This window comes from Coenobita brevimanus, chromosome 89 (genome assembly GCF_032717465.1).
Source record: "Coenobita brevimanus isolate Jiangsu-jjx chromosome 89, ASM3271746v2, whole genome shotgun sequence".
Lineage (NCBI taxonomy): Eukaryota > Metazoa > Arthropoda > Malacostraca > Decapoda > Coenobitidae > Coenobita > Coenobita brevimanus.
Genome location: NC_137042.1, coordinates 23,468,866 through 23,485,237, shown reverse-complemented (window position 1 = coordinate 23,485,237; position 16,372 = coordinate 23,468,866).

The window sequence follows — 16,372 nt, the reverse complement described above, 5'->3', positions numbered from 1 at the left end:
CCGTGTGCAATGGGTAATGGTCTACGAATATTGTACTTACCCTCTAATGACTTGTAGTTTTAAGAGGTTCTTGATTACATGCCCTTTTCATTCAATTTCTTGTAGGCTTTATAGGAACGATTTGAAGCTTCGAACTTTTGTTAATGGATCGGTTGCATTTCTCTGCTCGCTCTCTCTCTCTCTCTCTCTCTCTCTCTCTCTCTCCCTCTCTCCCCCATCTCCTTTCACATTCACATCAACTTAGCCTACTTTCCTCTGTGTTATTCTCCTCCCCCCTCTTTCCCATTCTTTTTCCCTTTCTCTCTATCCTTCTCTTTTTTCTCCCCCTCCTCTGTCCCTGTTCGTTTTCCCCTCTCTCCTTCTCCCCTCTCTCCTTCTCCCCATCTCCCTCTTCCTTTCCCTGTATCCCTACCTGCTGTCTTTAAACTCCACTTCTCTCTTGCCTTCATCCTACCTCTCCTCCCATCTTTGTCTTTCCCTTCTCCACTCCCATTACCCCTCTCTCTTCCTGTCCTCCTCCCCTCCTCTCCCCCTTCCCTCCTCCTCTCCCCCTTCCCTCTTCTCCCCTTTTCCCCCCCCACTCTCTTCCCTTGTCTCTTCTTTCTTCCTTTTCCTCCTCCCGTCCTCTCCCCCTCCCCACATCTCCCTTCCTTTCCCCTCACCCTTGCATTACTCCAGTTCCTCTTCCCCTCTCCTTCCATCTTTCTCTTACCTAGCGCTTTCCCATTCCCTCCTTACCCCTCCTCTCTCCACCTCTCCCGCTCCCCTCAGCATCCGTTCCTCTCTTCCCTCGCCTCTCTTCCCCTCACCGTCCCTTCAGTCCACATCCTCTCCCCCTTCCCTCACCTTACCTTTCTCCAGTGATGCATTGGTTGGCATGTTCAGGTCGCATTTGGAAGAACTAGAGATCGATTTTCGGACCGGTCAGATTCTTCGACAACATTTGCTTCCTCCTTGTCCTCATTCACGGGACAGTACTCATAGGGACCTGGGTATGACATCAGCTCTTACGGATCTTATGCTGAGTGAAGATTGGGACTCAGCAAAACTCAATTGTGTGATTTAATGATCCTCGTGTTGTAGATAGACATTCACTTAAGCCTTCTTCTTCTTCCTATCGTCTCTATCCTTCTTTCCCTCCCCTCTCCTCCTTTCCTCTCCCCCCTCCCCTCTCCTCCTTTATTCCTCCTCTCATCACTTTCTCACTCCCGTCCCTCTCCTGCTTTCCTTCCCCTCTCCCCCCTCCTCCTTTTCTCTCCCCCTCCCCTCTCCTCCCTTCCTCTCCCCTTCTCAGTACTCTCATTACATTTCCCCCTCTCTCCCTTCACCTACCCTCGTTTCACTTTTCCCTCCTCCCCTTTTCTTCCCCTTCTCTTTCCCCTCTGCGTCTGCATATCTTCCTTTCTCCATTTCTCTCCCCTCTCTTCGCCTCCTTTCCTTTTTCTCTTCAATTACATCTCTTCGTCTGCTGTTCTTCTTACTAGCTTTCTTTTCCTTCCTTTCCCTCCCCCCTCCCCCGTTTATCCCTCCATTCACAACCTCTCCTGACCCCCTTTCCTTAGCTTTTTTCTTCTCCCTCCTCCTTAGCCTCCCTGCTCTCACCCTCTCCCCTTCCTCTCACCTCCTCCTTTTCCTCTCACTCCCTCCCTTCTTTCCTCTCCTCTTCTCTCCTCACCATCCTTCTTCCACCATTCCCTTTCTTCTTCTTACTCGTCCCTTCCACTCCTCCCTGACCTTCCTCTTCTTCCACATCCCTCACCTCTTCCTCTATTGTTATATCCCTTCCATTTCCCGTTTCCTACTCTCCTCATCTACATCTCTCCCACACTCCCCTCCCCGGTCTCTCCTCCCCCCCATCCTCCCCCCCTCCCCATCCTCCCCCCCTCCCCATCCTCCCCCCCTCCCCATCCTCCCCCCTCCCCATCCTCCCCCCTCCCCATCCTCCCCCCTCCCCATCCTCCCCCCTCCCCTTCCTTCCTCTCCCCCTCCCCTCACCTTCATATCCCCTTTCCCTCTTATCTCCCCCTCCCCTCACCTTCATATCCCCTTTCCCTCTTATCTCCCCCTTCCGTTCATCTCCCTATCCCTTTCCACTTCTCCCCAACCCTCCTTCTCTTCCATCCCTCCCTCTCCCTCATCCGTTCCTCTTTCGCTTCCCATCATCCCTTACTCTCCCCCTCTCCCAGACCATTCCTCTTCCCCTCCTTTTCCCCTCCCTTTCTCCCCCCTCTCTTTCTTTTCCCCTTCCCTTTCTTCTCCCCTCCCTTTCTTCACCCCCTCTCATCCCTTTCTTCTTCCCTTACCCTCCTTCTTCCCTCCCTTTCTTCTCCCCTTCCCCTTCCTCCCCCCTCCCCGGCGCCAGGGGTATGTGATCGGGCCGACCTGCCTCTGAATTTATCTTCATTTAGGTGGCGGCTGGTCAGAAGAGGGGGGGGGAGGGGTACTAGCTGCTCCCTCTGTCCCCTCCCCTTCCCTCCCCTCCCCACACAGCCCTGTCTTTATCTATTTGCCAGTCTGATCTACGATTATCTATATTCCTATCTATCTGTCAAAATTTATCTCTGTCTATCTATCCATGTATATCTATCTGTTTATGTCTGTCTGTCAAGCTGTCAATATCTGTCTTTTTTTGTGTGTGTCTGCCTCTCTAAGGAGTATCTGTTTATATAATTTGTCTTTTATCTCAATCCACTTTCCTCCAGCCTCTTCTTCCCCCCCCTTCCTACCTTTCTCCTCCCCATCCTCCTTATCTCTCTCTCTCCCATTCCCCCTTCCTTTTCCCTCCGCCTGCTTCTTTCCTCTGGAATTAGGCAATGGGTATATGGTCTGGGACATTGGAGAGGAGGAGAGTTGGGGATGAGGAGGAGGGAAAGAGATTTGGGATGAGGGGAAAGGGTGGGGTAGTGGGGTAGGGAGAGAGAGGATGGGGATGAGGGGGGGACAGGGAGGGAAAACAGATGGGAAGTAGATTGAAAGAGTACAGGCTATTGACCTAGTTCTTAAAAAAAAAAAAACATGACTTTTCAGCTGTTATTTTAAACAGACGAACAAACAGACAGACAGACACACAGACAGATAGATAGATAGATAGATAGATAAGTAGGTAGGTAGGTAGGCAGATAACCATTCAATCATACATACATACATACATTATAAAGATTGTAATATATTTTTCCCTGATTGAGTTGCAAAGTGAAGCCGTGTTATAAACTTCAGGAATTTCAGCAGGTCTTTAATACGCACCGGCTTTAAAAAGTATGTGAAGAATATGATCGCTTAAAAAAAAAAAAAAAAAAAAAAAAAAAAAACGCATCACATTAGGCGACTCAACTCCATTATTTATTCATCTATAAGAATGTGGTGTAAGGAGTTTTCACAGGGCAATATATCAAACACTCTGAACGCTTGGCCACTCATCAACATTGTCCCCTGTTGATAAAGCCCGAAAGTCAGTGATGTGCCATGAATAATCTCAGCTTAAGTGTTTGTTTGAAAAAGTGAGATTGTGGACATTTCATTTGGGCGTGCAGTTCAGTGTTAATAGAGCAGAGATATAAAAAGAAAATAAGAAAGGAGGTGTCTGCAGAGTGGAAGAAGTTTTAATTCCAAGGTGAGGTTGGTTTTGACTGTTTTCAGCAAGATCTGGAATAATGTGTATCTAACGAAATATTATGTGTCGGCTAACTCCAAGACGTTTTTAAAAATAGTCAGTATTATGATGGTGAGGGGGAGAATGATTGTTACTATTGATGTAATTATTGTTGTTAATGGACAGAAGGGTGTCATTTATTATTATTATTGTTATTATTATTATTATTATTATTATTATTATTATTATCTCAACATGAAAATTAAGATAGAAAACATACCGGTACTCAAGAAGAAAGGCCTGTGTGAGTGAATGCGAAGGGCTGGTGTGTTATCGGCTTATGAAGGTGGGCAGGTAGGGCAGCACAGGAGGAGGCAGACCAGAGCAAGTAAATGGAAGGGGACGAGGCGTGGAGCAGGCGAGGTGTAGGGGGTCGGTGAAACAGGCCTCAGTAATGGAGGGGATTATGGGAAGCTCCAGGGGCAAGCAGCAAGGAGAGGAATTAACTACTTCACTACAAAGACGGGTTTTTTTCCTTGTATAATTCGTGATGCTTCCGAGTAATTTTATGAAGCTCTGAACACCTTTTCTTCTTCCCTTCCATGACTGATTTTTTCTTTAAGTTTTTTCACCAGTGCCGGACGATCTAAATTCAGCTAAGGATGTTTTATCTCCACTGCGACTGAGTATTCGCGTAATTCTTTTGGTAGTGCCTTATTTTTGTATGTTGTGGTACGTCTTATGTGTGTTCTTGCTGCTACCAGACGATTTTATTCACCTTAGGCAGACTTCTAGTAGTGAAGGGGTTGATGAAGGTTGTATCTAACCCTTCCAGTTCGAACAGTCTCTACTCAGCTAAAAAATAATCCTGTGGAATTAACAAATAAATATGTTCTTGATTGAAGGGGTTAGAAGAGGAATGAAAAGGAAAAGTCATAGGCCGGTGAAGGAGAGAGAGAGAGAGAGAGACGGTAAAAGGCGGCAAGAGAAAGCATAGCAGAGGGGATAAAAGAATGGAGGAAAGGGCTGGAAGAACGCTGTGAGGGGAGCAAAGAACCTGCACTTACAAGCACTTTAGCACTTGAAGGATTTTGCCAGCCCCATACAGGCGGGTTAATGGCCAGCACCTCACTGCCTGATGAACTGGAAAGAGAAATGTGTGTGTGTGTGTGTGTGTGTGTGTGTGTGTGTGTGTGTAAGGAAAAGGCTGGAAGCAAATAATAAATCTGAACTGTGTATTACGTAGGCTGTTCCATGCAGACCTGGTACCAATTCATTATTCTGTTCCATCTCCCGCTAGATTTGAGTTTTATATTTGAGATAAAGGAGAACAGATATACAGCAATGATATCGCTGTCTCTTCATAAGCCTATTCTATGTACTGCCAGAAAGAAAATAATGTTCTCAAGGAAAAGGGAAACTCAAATTTTTCTAGGGCTTTCGTGTGGATGGTGATGGTGGTCGGGCGTGCCGGGGGAAGCAATGTGCATTCTTGTATTATAAAGTTGGGTATCCTAGAGGCTGGCACAGTGCTACTCAAAGGTGATGGAGGAGGAAATGGATGGGATGGTCAGAAAGGAGTGGGTGGGACGGGTTGATATAGTGATGGATGGGGGTGAGGTAGAACTGGATGGATGGAATGGTAAAAGGAGTGGGTGGGACGGGTTGATATAATGATGGGTGGGGGTGGGGTAGAACTGCTTGAGTATACCCTGTGAAGTTCGATTTTATATGAGAGCTTGTATTGACGGTGGGAACAGAATTCTCATAGAAGTTCAATGGTGGGTGGTAGAAACATTATGAGGTGCATGGAACGGGCTGGAAGAGAGACAAATAGTTGGGGAGGACGGGGACAGGACACCGTGTGAAAATGAACCTTATAGGATGGCTGGTATGAGAGTAGTGGTGGTTAATTCAAAATATTCTCTAGGCAGATCAGCAGTAAGAAAGAAAGCATGCACCACCACTGCTCTATGCCTGGCAGCTCACGATAATGGAGAGAGAGAGAGAGAGAAAGAGAGAGAGAGCAACCAATAACAATAATACAAGGCAGACTTCCGTATCAGACACAAACGCAATAATACAAGGCAGACTTCCGTATCAGACACAAACGCAATAATACAAGGCAGACTTCCGCATCAGACACAAGCCCAAATTCCCCTCCAATTCACACCACACACTCTCTCACTATCCCTTTCTCTCACTATCCCCCTTGTATTTCAGAACCCTGCACCACACTCCCCTCCCCCTACCCCGAGTTAGTTAATCTGCCCCTGACTGTATTACCGGCATTTTAGAGGCGGGCGCATCGGTAGGTGGCAAAACTTCGGGAGAGGCACCGGACTACCCTGCGAAAAAGCACCAAGAAAAACGACCGGATCTCTTAACGGCCAAGAAAAACGGCTGGAGCTCCCGGGCAGGCGATCACAATATTTTCCCCCCCAGGCTCCGAAACCCGGTGCGGCGCCTGTGTCTCCCTCGCGATTAACCTTTCACGAGAAGAAGAAAATAAAAGGGGAAATAAAAGCCTGGGGGGGCTAAAAGTACCATTGGCCCGCGTGGAGTAAAAAGCGTGGAGGATACCGTGATCAGTATTCCAAAAGTGGTGACGTGAGTGAAGGCGGGGAGTGAAACCGGTTTAATACTTAATGCCCCATCCCTCCCTCCCTACCCACTCCCACACCACCAGTTTACCACTCTCCCCCTCCACTCTCCCACACTCCTCTTTTTTTTCCCTCCATACCCCACACCCACCTTCCAGTCTCCTCCTTTCCTTGCACCCACACCCTACTTTCCCTCATTCATCCACACCCCTGTACCAACTCCTCCTCTCATTTCGCCTTCCTACTCCCTTTCCCCTCTCCCTCACCCCCACCACCGTATCCACTGTTCCCTACCTTCACTCCCTCCTTCCTTTCTCGCCACGATCACCCACTCCTTGTCCCACCCACACCCCCATCCCAACCCCAACCCCAACCCCTTTCCCACTTCTAACACCCATTCCATTCTCCATCCCACTTTCATACTAGTTTCTTGAACTTTCGCTTTCCCTTCCCACTCCTTCCCCCATTCCTTCCAACCAACCCCGACTCTCCACCCCACTTTCTCACTTACTTTATCTCTCTCTCTCTCTCTCTCTCTCTCTCTCTCTCTCTCTCTTCCTCTGGGTCCTTCCTCCCACCCCCACACCCACCTCCCACACCCCACCCCGCTTTCGCATTCACTTTCATTCCCCTGCTTCCATTCCCAACCCCACACTCCACCCCGATTTTCCCACTCACTCGCTCTTGCTCTCCCACTCCCCACCCCACTTTCTCACTCACCCACTCGCGCTGTCTCTCACTCTTTCTCTTTGTGTGAGACTTTTGCCGGACTTTTTTATTCCGGAAGTAGCAAGGACATGTGGTTCCGCGCCCCGGATCTCAAAATTTCAGTGTCAGTCTTGATTTTGTCAATTGGGTGGTGTGTGCGTGTGAATCCTGGATGAGTGTGTGTGTGTGTGTGTGTGTGTGTGTGTGTGTGTGTGTGAGAGAGAGAGAGAGAGAGAGAGAGAGATTATGCGAGATACTGAAAAACTGACTGGATGTACAGCAAAACAATAAATGTCCTTTAATTTGGCCAACCCTTCTCTCTCTCTCTCTCTCTCTCTCTCTCTCTCTCTCTCTCTCTCTCTCTCTCTTTCTCACACACACACACACACACACACACACACACACACACACACACACACACACACACACACACACACACACACACACACACACACACACACACACACACACACACACACACAACGACTCTCAGATGTACTGCTCTCACCACACACATTCCCCCCCCTCCGATTCGTACTTGACCATCATGATGAAGGGTTAATTCTTGCTGTCACTCTCTCTTCGGTGCATTGAACTTCGTATGGGCTGATACAGATATAAATTAAGAAGGATTAGAATTAGTAAAGTACTTTGAGAGAGAACCCGGCCTTTTCTTCCTCTCCCTCTTCCTCTCTCCCTCTCTCTTTGCCTCTCCCTCTCCTCCCTCCCCCTCCCCCTATGTCTCTCCCCCTCTCCCTCTCCCTCTATGTCTACTTCTCCCTCTCCTCCTCCTCCCTCCATCTACTTTATTCCTTTGCTTCCGTACCCTTAAACCCTTCCCCCTCCCTCTCATCCCTATTGTAAATGTACTCATCTCTCAAGCACATTCCCTTCTTGACTCTCCCTCCTCTCTCTCAGCCTCCACTTCCTCCTTACATCACCTTTTACCTCCCTTCTTTTCTCTCCCTCTTGCCTTTCCAGTCCCCTCCCCTCTCTCTCTCTCTCTCTCTCTCTCTCTAGTTTTACTTATTCCCCAAAACTCTTAACTTTTTCCTGCTCTTCCATACTCTCGTTTCTCCCCCCTCCCTCTTTTATTCTCTCTCTCCTCTCTTCCCACCCCCCCACCCCTCCACTCTTTTGCTAAGTCCTCTCGCCTATCTATCTAGTTCTCTTCTATCTTCCCTCCCACTCGCTTTCCTCTCTTTTCGCTTCCTCTGCTACTTTTCCTACTTTTTGCTCCCTCTACTACTCTCCCGTCTTTTCGTTCCCTCTACTACTATCCCCTCTATTCGCCTTCTTTACCACTGTTCCCTCTTTTCGCCCTCCTCTGGCACTCTTTCCTTCTTTCGCTCCCTCTACCATTCCCTCTTTTCGTCCCCTCTACCCCTCCCCATCTTTAGCATCCCGCTAATGTCCTCCTCTCTTTTCCCCCGTCCCCCGTACTGCTTTATTCTTTCGCCTCGTGTCTTGCTTTCTTTTTTCGTACCCTCTTCCCCAGCTGTTTGTACACTCTCTCCCTTTGCTCCCCTCCCTTTCTGCTTCTTGCCCCTCTGCTTCCTTACCCCTATTCTTGCTTTCTTCTCCTCTCGTCCCCTCTCTCGCTCTCTTATTTCGCCCCCTGCAGGTCCCCGTGTACCCTCTCCTACAGTGTACCATCAAACACACTGTGGATGTACCCGGGGGCTTTGTTACAGTGTCGCCCCCTCACAGTCTTTACACAGCCCTTGTACAGCCCTTACTTCAGCCCCTAAGCAGCCCTTATATAGCCCTAATATAGCCCTTATTCAGTCTTTACCCAATCTTTAGACTGCCCTTATACCCCAGCCCATACACAGCCATTTACAATCATTTCACAGCCCATGTACACCCCTTATATAGCCCATGCACAGACACAGCACAGCCCTCACCCAAGCCACTCTCCCACCCAAGCCACTCTCCCACCCTTACACAGCTCTCATCCTTCCCTTATGTAGCCCTCACCCTTGCCCTTGTACACCTTTATCTCAGCGCTTATACATGCTCCATACCTGCCGTCATAATACTGTATATTCGCCCCTTTTCACCAGAACCCACCAAAACGGATCATTTGTTTTTCTTAATCCCCACTCCTCCCCTCACCCTAATCCTTACCCCTATCTCAGTCCGTCACCTAATTCCCACATTTCCTTACCTCCTTCAGTTTTCTGCTATCTCCTCTCCACTCCCCCTCTTTCCTCTTCTCATTCTCCTCCCCCTCCTCTTCCTCTTTTCCCCTGTTCTCCTATGCTTCCCTTCTTGCCCCCTCTTCTCCCTCCTTCCCAAGCCCTTCTGTCTTTTGCTTCCAACACTGCTTTTAATTTTCGCATCAACTTATTATCCATCATGCCTTCTATCCCTCACACCTCGTACCCCATGTACTTCCATTTTTATACTTCTCTCTGAGTCTGAACCTTCACACATACCTATCACCCTCCACTCCCACCCCTGTCCTTCACTCTTCTGTACGCTGCTTTCCTCCCTCATACCTCATATTCTACCTTGGCCTCGCTCACTCTTCCCTGATCCCTTATATTGCTCCCGTGGCTTTAAAACTTAGTATCTCACCCTCACCCCCGTCTCTCCCTATACTCATTCCACTCTTACTGCATTACATAACTTATTCTCTCCATCTTTTACCTCATTCTCCTTACCTTCTTTTTTATTTGCTTCCCTCCTCTTTTCTTTCCTTCTCTTCTCTCATCATCCCTTCCCTTCCCCTCCCCTCCCCTCCCTGCTCTCTTTCCTCTCCTCCCTCCCCTCCTCTTCATTTCCCTGTAATAATAATCCACAAGCACAAACATCAACCACGCCCTCTTTTACAACCTCCTGCCACCGCAAGCAGGCGCATGCACGGATCCCATCAAGCACACACACACGCACATGGAGTACACACATACAGACTCTCGCACGTGTATACACCCAGACATACACACACACGTAGCGTTCATACACACGCGTACGTACATACATAAAACACACACACACACACACACACACACACACACACACACACACACACACACACGTACGTCCACTTCTGAAATTAACCCCTTAACAAGGATCATGTAATTTTAGCCTCCTACCTGATGCCACTAGTAAATGAAGGGGTTAATGAAGAGGTTATCAGACTCCGCCAGTTCGTAATGTCTATCCAAAGCTTATTAAAGTAATCTGAAGGGAGAGCGCGAGAATAAAGTCATGGGATTGAAGAGGAAAGCATCTTCTCAGTAATAGCGTCTTTTTATATGTATTCTTGCTTCCTCCAGACGATCTTGTTTTTTTTTTAGATGAGGAGAGACTCATCATGGCGGACAGGTAAAAAAAATGTCTCCATCCACCTGTTCCTTATGAGATCCATACTGTGCATAAAATCACCCACCAGGAGCAACAGTAATATATAAATTGCATCATCGTAGTGCAGGAGTACCCTCTTCACAATGATTTTTTTTTTAATTGGATGTTGATGTTCTTAGATGACTTTTTTCGATGTTATAACCTAACTCTCGATCATCTCTGCAACTTGTCTTACCAGGCTCCATCCTTTAACAGTTTCTCCACTTCTCCCGAATACAATGCTTCCACTTGTTTCAACGCTCGTTCCACTTCTAGGGGCCACTTAAGCACTAAATCACTTCCACCTCCTCCTACTCCTCTTTTTTCTCTTTATCTGCCTTTGCTTTATCCACATTACTTAGCCTTCCTGTCACCTGAGTTTGTTTTTCCGTTTAACTTTCCCTTCGTCCATCCCTTTTCCACCTTTTTCTCCCCTCATCCCCCCCCTCCTCCATTTCCCTCCCCTCATTTTTCACCCCTCCCTCCACTTCCTCCACCCCTCCCTCGAGCTTTCTCCATCCCTCCTCCTCACCACCTATGGCTTCTGGCTCCTCCATGGCTTCTGTGGGTGGATTTGTGGCTTGGACGGTAGGGTGGAGGCGGGGTTAACCGGGTCTTAGAGGGCAGTGACACCGGGAGGGAGGGGGACGCGGGATTGGGAGGGGAGTAGGGGAGGGGAAGACGAAAGGGGGAGGGAGGGGAGGGGAAGACGAAAGGGGGAGGGAGGGGAGGGGAGGGTAAGACGAAAGAGAGAGGGAGGGGAGGGGAACACGAAAGGGAAAGGAAGGGAAGGGGAAGAGGAAGGAAGGAGGGAGGGAGGAGAGGGAAGCATGAGAGAACGAGCACAGATGGACTTGGTTTCGATAAGTACCTCTTCAGTACGGACACAGGGAGTAACTTGTGTATTTTTGAGTAATGAGTAAGTGGAACTAGCCACCGAGCGCTGTAGTTACTGCTGAGTCTATCATGAGTCTCAATTAGGTTAGGAATATAACTAGAATGGATTGGATATAAAAATGTTTCAAGCAGAGAAGTACTTGCAAGAGAATTATTACGATTTTCCCTCAACTTAAATGCAATATCGTAGTTCGACTCCCGTTCCTTCAAAAATTTCCACGCCAGTTTTTCTTTCTCGTTCGCCGCACTCTCTCACTTTTCTTGACAGTTTCGATTGGAGGGTTTGGTGTTTGAAGGTGAGTCGTGGTCATCGTTATCCTCGCCATATCCTTGCAGCTGTCTTAGGCCTTGACAAGAACTGCCCAGTGTAGAACATTCGGGCCACGGCAGTTATCCTCTTTTCTAAATAATACAGGAGAATGAACAGAGGAGAGCATTGACGAAGAATACAAAAGAATTAACGAGAATATATATAAGTGAATGTTAACGAGGAATACAGGAGAATACAGGATGATTGAGGAGAGAAATAACGATGAATACAAAAGAATAAAGGAAATTAAATGCAAGTGAATATTGACGTGGAATACAAGAGAATACAATATAAGAAACACAGGAAAGTATTAACAATGAATACAGAATGCAGGAGATTGAGCACAGAACATTAACGATAAATATGAAAGGATACAAGGAGAATTAAGTATTAAGTACAGCAGAACGCTAGCACTAAATACAAAAGAATACAGCAGAATTAATACAAGGAAACATCACCGCGTCATGCTCTCACTCTGCTTCATTCTGATTGCATTTTTCACTCTGTCACGTCAACAAGAGAATGACCTCCGTCTGTCAGCATCGATATAAATGTCAGGTAATTAGCATGCCACCGAACGGAACCCAGGTGCTGCTGCTGTTAGTGTGACAGGTGAGAGAGAGAGAGAGAGAGAGAGAGAGAGAGAGAGAGAGACGAATGCGATTACAACAAGGTTCAGGTCGCTTTTTTTTTTTCTTTGCCCCTTTTTCAACAATGCCCTTTGATGCATCCGTCAAGACAAAGACGACGGGAGATAGAGCAAAGAGGGGTGGAAGAGGGAGGAGGAGAAGAGGGAGGGGTAGGACGAGGGAGTGAAGGGTAAGGGAGGAGTGGGGGGTGGGGGTGAGGGGGAGAGGAAGGGATGGGGGAGGGCGTGAGGGGATAGGGAGACCTCATTATGTTAGCGAAAGAAGAGGGGAGGAAGAGAGGGGGGAAAAGGAAGAGAAGAGGGTGACGGAAAGGTTAATTGGAGAGAGAGAGAGAGAGAGAGAGAGAGAGAGAATCGAATAGAATAACACACACTGAAAAAATCAAGAAAAATGCCAACTCCTCTCAACTTCTTCCCTACCAATATTTCTCTCGCTCTTTCAAACTTTGTATACAGCTTTTAGTTTCTTTCTCGAATACTCCAGGTGTCATGTATAGAAAAAATACGTCAAAAGATTAAAAAATTTGTTTACGAACGACGAAAAATAATCCAGGAGTTATGCGAAATGGTGGTGGTGGTGGTGGTGGTGGTGGTGGTGGTGGTGGTGGTGGTGGTCTCCTCCTCCTCCTACTCCTCCTCCTCCTCCTCCTCCTCCTCCTCCTCCTCCCATATTATACACTGGATGGGTGGGATCCAAAAGCATGGCTATAAAAGTACGCAAGAAGGAATATTATTAACAGTGACGAGTGAATCAGAAATCAGGAAGGCAACAGTGGCGGAAGAATATCAAGAAGGATATTTTAGAAACCATTTTTTTTTTTAAGCAACAAATAGTGTGAAAAGAAATCATATAATACTAGTACGTACACACACACACACACACACACACACACACACACACATTAATCCAAGAAATGCGAGGAGGAAATCTACAAGTCGAAGCAGTGGGGATGCCGAGGGAAGGGTGTTGGACGCGACAATACATCTGGATCTTGGAGTCTGATCCCCTGACGGTCGTGAAAGACGGAGGAAAGAGCAGCTGATTAATCTAAGAGGCAGGGCGCGTCAAGGTGGACAGATGGCCGGGAGAAGGAGAGAGAGAGAGAGAGAAATCCAACAGCCCCTACCTCGTTTCTTTCCTCTTCCTCCTCCTCTTTTTCTCGCCCGTTCTTTCTTCTCCATCATTCACCATTTATTTTCTTACGTCAATCTGTATCTTCCTGCAGCTCCCCCTTGATGACGGTTTTCTAGGATAATTTCAGACATTTTTCCTTTTTCCTTCTCTTCATCATCTCTCTTCGCCATCCAGTGCTCGTCTTCCTCCCTCTGCTTCCTTCCAAGTCAGCATTTTCTCGAGTAATTATCAGTATCTTTCGTCCCGTTACCCCAGATGTCCCGAGGCTTAATTTTTTCCTCCCCAGCTCATCTTAACCTCTCTCATCTTTCTCCTCTTTTCTCATTCGCATCTTCCATCTCCAGTCACTCCCTTCTCATCTCCATCCCTTACCTCCCACTTTCTTTCAGGAACATTTTCTTTCCTCCTCCTTTTGTCTCCTCCTCCTCCTCCTGCTCCTGTTCTTCCTTTTCCAATGCATTTCTCCTCCTCCTCCTCTTCCTCCTCCTCCTCTTCCTCCTCCTCTTGTCTCCTCCTCCTCCTGTTCTTCCATTTCCAGTCTGTTTCTCCTCCTCCTTCCCCTCCTCTTCCAGTTTTCTCACACAGCTCTTTCAGACTACAAATTTCACCTCTTCCCTCCCACGATTTCATTTTATCAGCATTTTCCCAGGTTTCCAAAAAATTTTCCTTTCCTCCTCTCTCTCCGTGTGTTCTTCTTTACCAGTCAGTTTTCCTCCTCCTCCTCCTCCATCAATTTTCCTCCTCCTCCATCAATTTTCCCGCTCAGTTCATCCACAACAATATTTTTCACGGGTTCATTTCCAACATTTTTTCACCTTTTACCCCGAGACGTCCCGAGACCCGACCTTGTTCTCCCCAGAGCATCTCAACACAACACCTTCTCATCCCCACTCATTGTCCCCTGAATTATTTGGGGCGACAGGTGTGCTAGCCGGCCCAGAAAAGAACACAAAAAGTGAGAGAGTGAGTGAGAGAGTGTGAGAAAATATAGCGTACTCGTGTCTTACTACGTTTTGTAATCACCAGGAGAGGGACTGTGAGAGTTGTAACCTTTCCATCCTGAACACCACCACCACCACCACACTGATTTTGTAACTGAATATATATGGAAAGAATTGTGCCGTATCATTTTTTTTCCCAGTGTTTAATATAACACTTAAAAATAGGCAGTATGAAAGAAATTGCACCCTTCTTTACTCTCATGCAACAGACTGCATGACAGCTCTCTGTGCATGAAATTTTATGTGACTGAAGGGAATCTTGAGGGCACTTACCACAGCCACAGCGGATAAACTCTGGGATTAGGCGTCCGGCAGTATAGACAGATATACATACAGACATATAGATAGATAGAGAGATAGATTCCAAGGCATGTGTGGGTCTTCGCAGTCATCATTGTTATATAAGCAGAAATCGGCTAGCGGTAATAAAAATAGAGTACTAAGGAGTAATCGTTTTGAAAAGAAAAACTCAAATAATTTCTATCTCCTACTCTACATAGGATCTGAATGAACAAAATCCTCTGGCGGTAGCAGGAGTAAAACGCTTTTCCCTGAAGTGAATAAAGTCGTTCAGTGTAAGCCAAAAATAAAGATCCTGAGAGAGAGAGAGAGAGAAGTGTTAGGTAATCGTCCACGTTGAGACCCAAGGGAGGTTTGGATGGATGTTCAGAGCTTAGGCCTTTTTGTACTTTCCCTAGCGGTACCTTTGACCCCTTTACCCCTAATTTTTCCAGACGATTTTCTTCAGATTTTGTGATTTTTCGAAAAAGAGACTTAGATTTAACTCTCATTTGCTCCTTCGCTATTACTTCTCCAACTGAATGAAATCTTCTGGAGGTAGAGGAAATAATTAAGTAAAATACATTACTGGATGAGTATGTTTTATTGTCTCTCTGGTGAATAAAATCGTCATGGTATGGCAAGAATAAAATTGCCTTAGTTATACCATCTCGTTGTTAGAGGTATACTTCTAGACGTATACTGTTAGAGGTATAGTGTTGTTTTTGGCCTTTGGAGTTCTACCATCGCAGTGAAAGGATTATTTTTTTTAAGGGTATAAGTTGTATTGAGAGAGAGAGAGAGAGAGAGAGAGAGAGAGAGAGAGAGAGAGAGAGGGAGGGAGGGAGGGAGGGAGGGAGGGGGCACTACAGATTTTTTTCTTTTTAATTTCTATTGATATTTTTTGAGGGGACACAAGTAAAGACATTGCTGTTTATTTATTTTTGTTTGGCTTTACTTACAGAGTCGCATTTCTTTTTTTTCTTTTTTTACGGACGTGCTTTAGGAGGCTAGATATTATGATCTGGATATATTTAGTGATTAGGATCCCATTTCAAGGATTATGAACGGAAATTTAGGAAAAAAAAAAGTAAGGTCATATGGGGATAAATGCAGTAAATCACATATTTCAGTCTAAGTGGCAGCGATATTTATGCTTTTATTGCGTAAATCGAAACGTAAAAATACTTATTATCTTTACCTCACTTTTCCGTGCCGCTATTTCATCCACCAACAAGAATAAACTTAGCCCTGATCAAGATTAAGCTAACCCTCTCCGAGACTAAACTACCCAGATACCGCTTCAAGATTAAGCTGACTCCCTCTTCAGAATTAAAATCACCCCCTTCAAGTAACTAAGCCCACCATTCAAGAAATAAACTAACCCCTTTCAAGATGAACTACCTTTTCAGATTGCACTGACGCCCTCCGTCAAGATTAAACCAACCCCGTTCAAGATTAAACTGCCCCCCTCCCTGTGTGCAATTTCATCCTATAGATTACCGATATATTACCTCCCCTGCCCTCTCACAGCCACCACCACCCTCTCAGCGTGCAAATCCACCTTTGAGATTAAGTACTTCACTAAAATGAAGGTTTGTTTAATTTCGATCAGGCTACGTCTGCATGATGAATATTTAATTTAAGAAGGACCTCTGGTTGTCAGTGGGTTAATAGAGATTTTACTTATCGTCCCAGGTTCAACAAATTTCCTCTTAGTTAAGTAAAAACCTCAAAGTATCATTGAAGGGAAGAGAATAAGCCACTTACCCACCCACCCCTACATCACCCACTTTTCCTTGTAAATCCCTCGTCAAGAATACCTGCCCGCGTCCCCCTCTCCCCCCTTC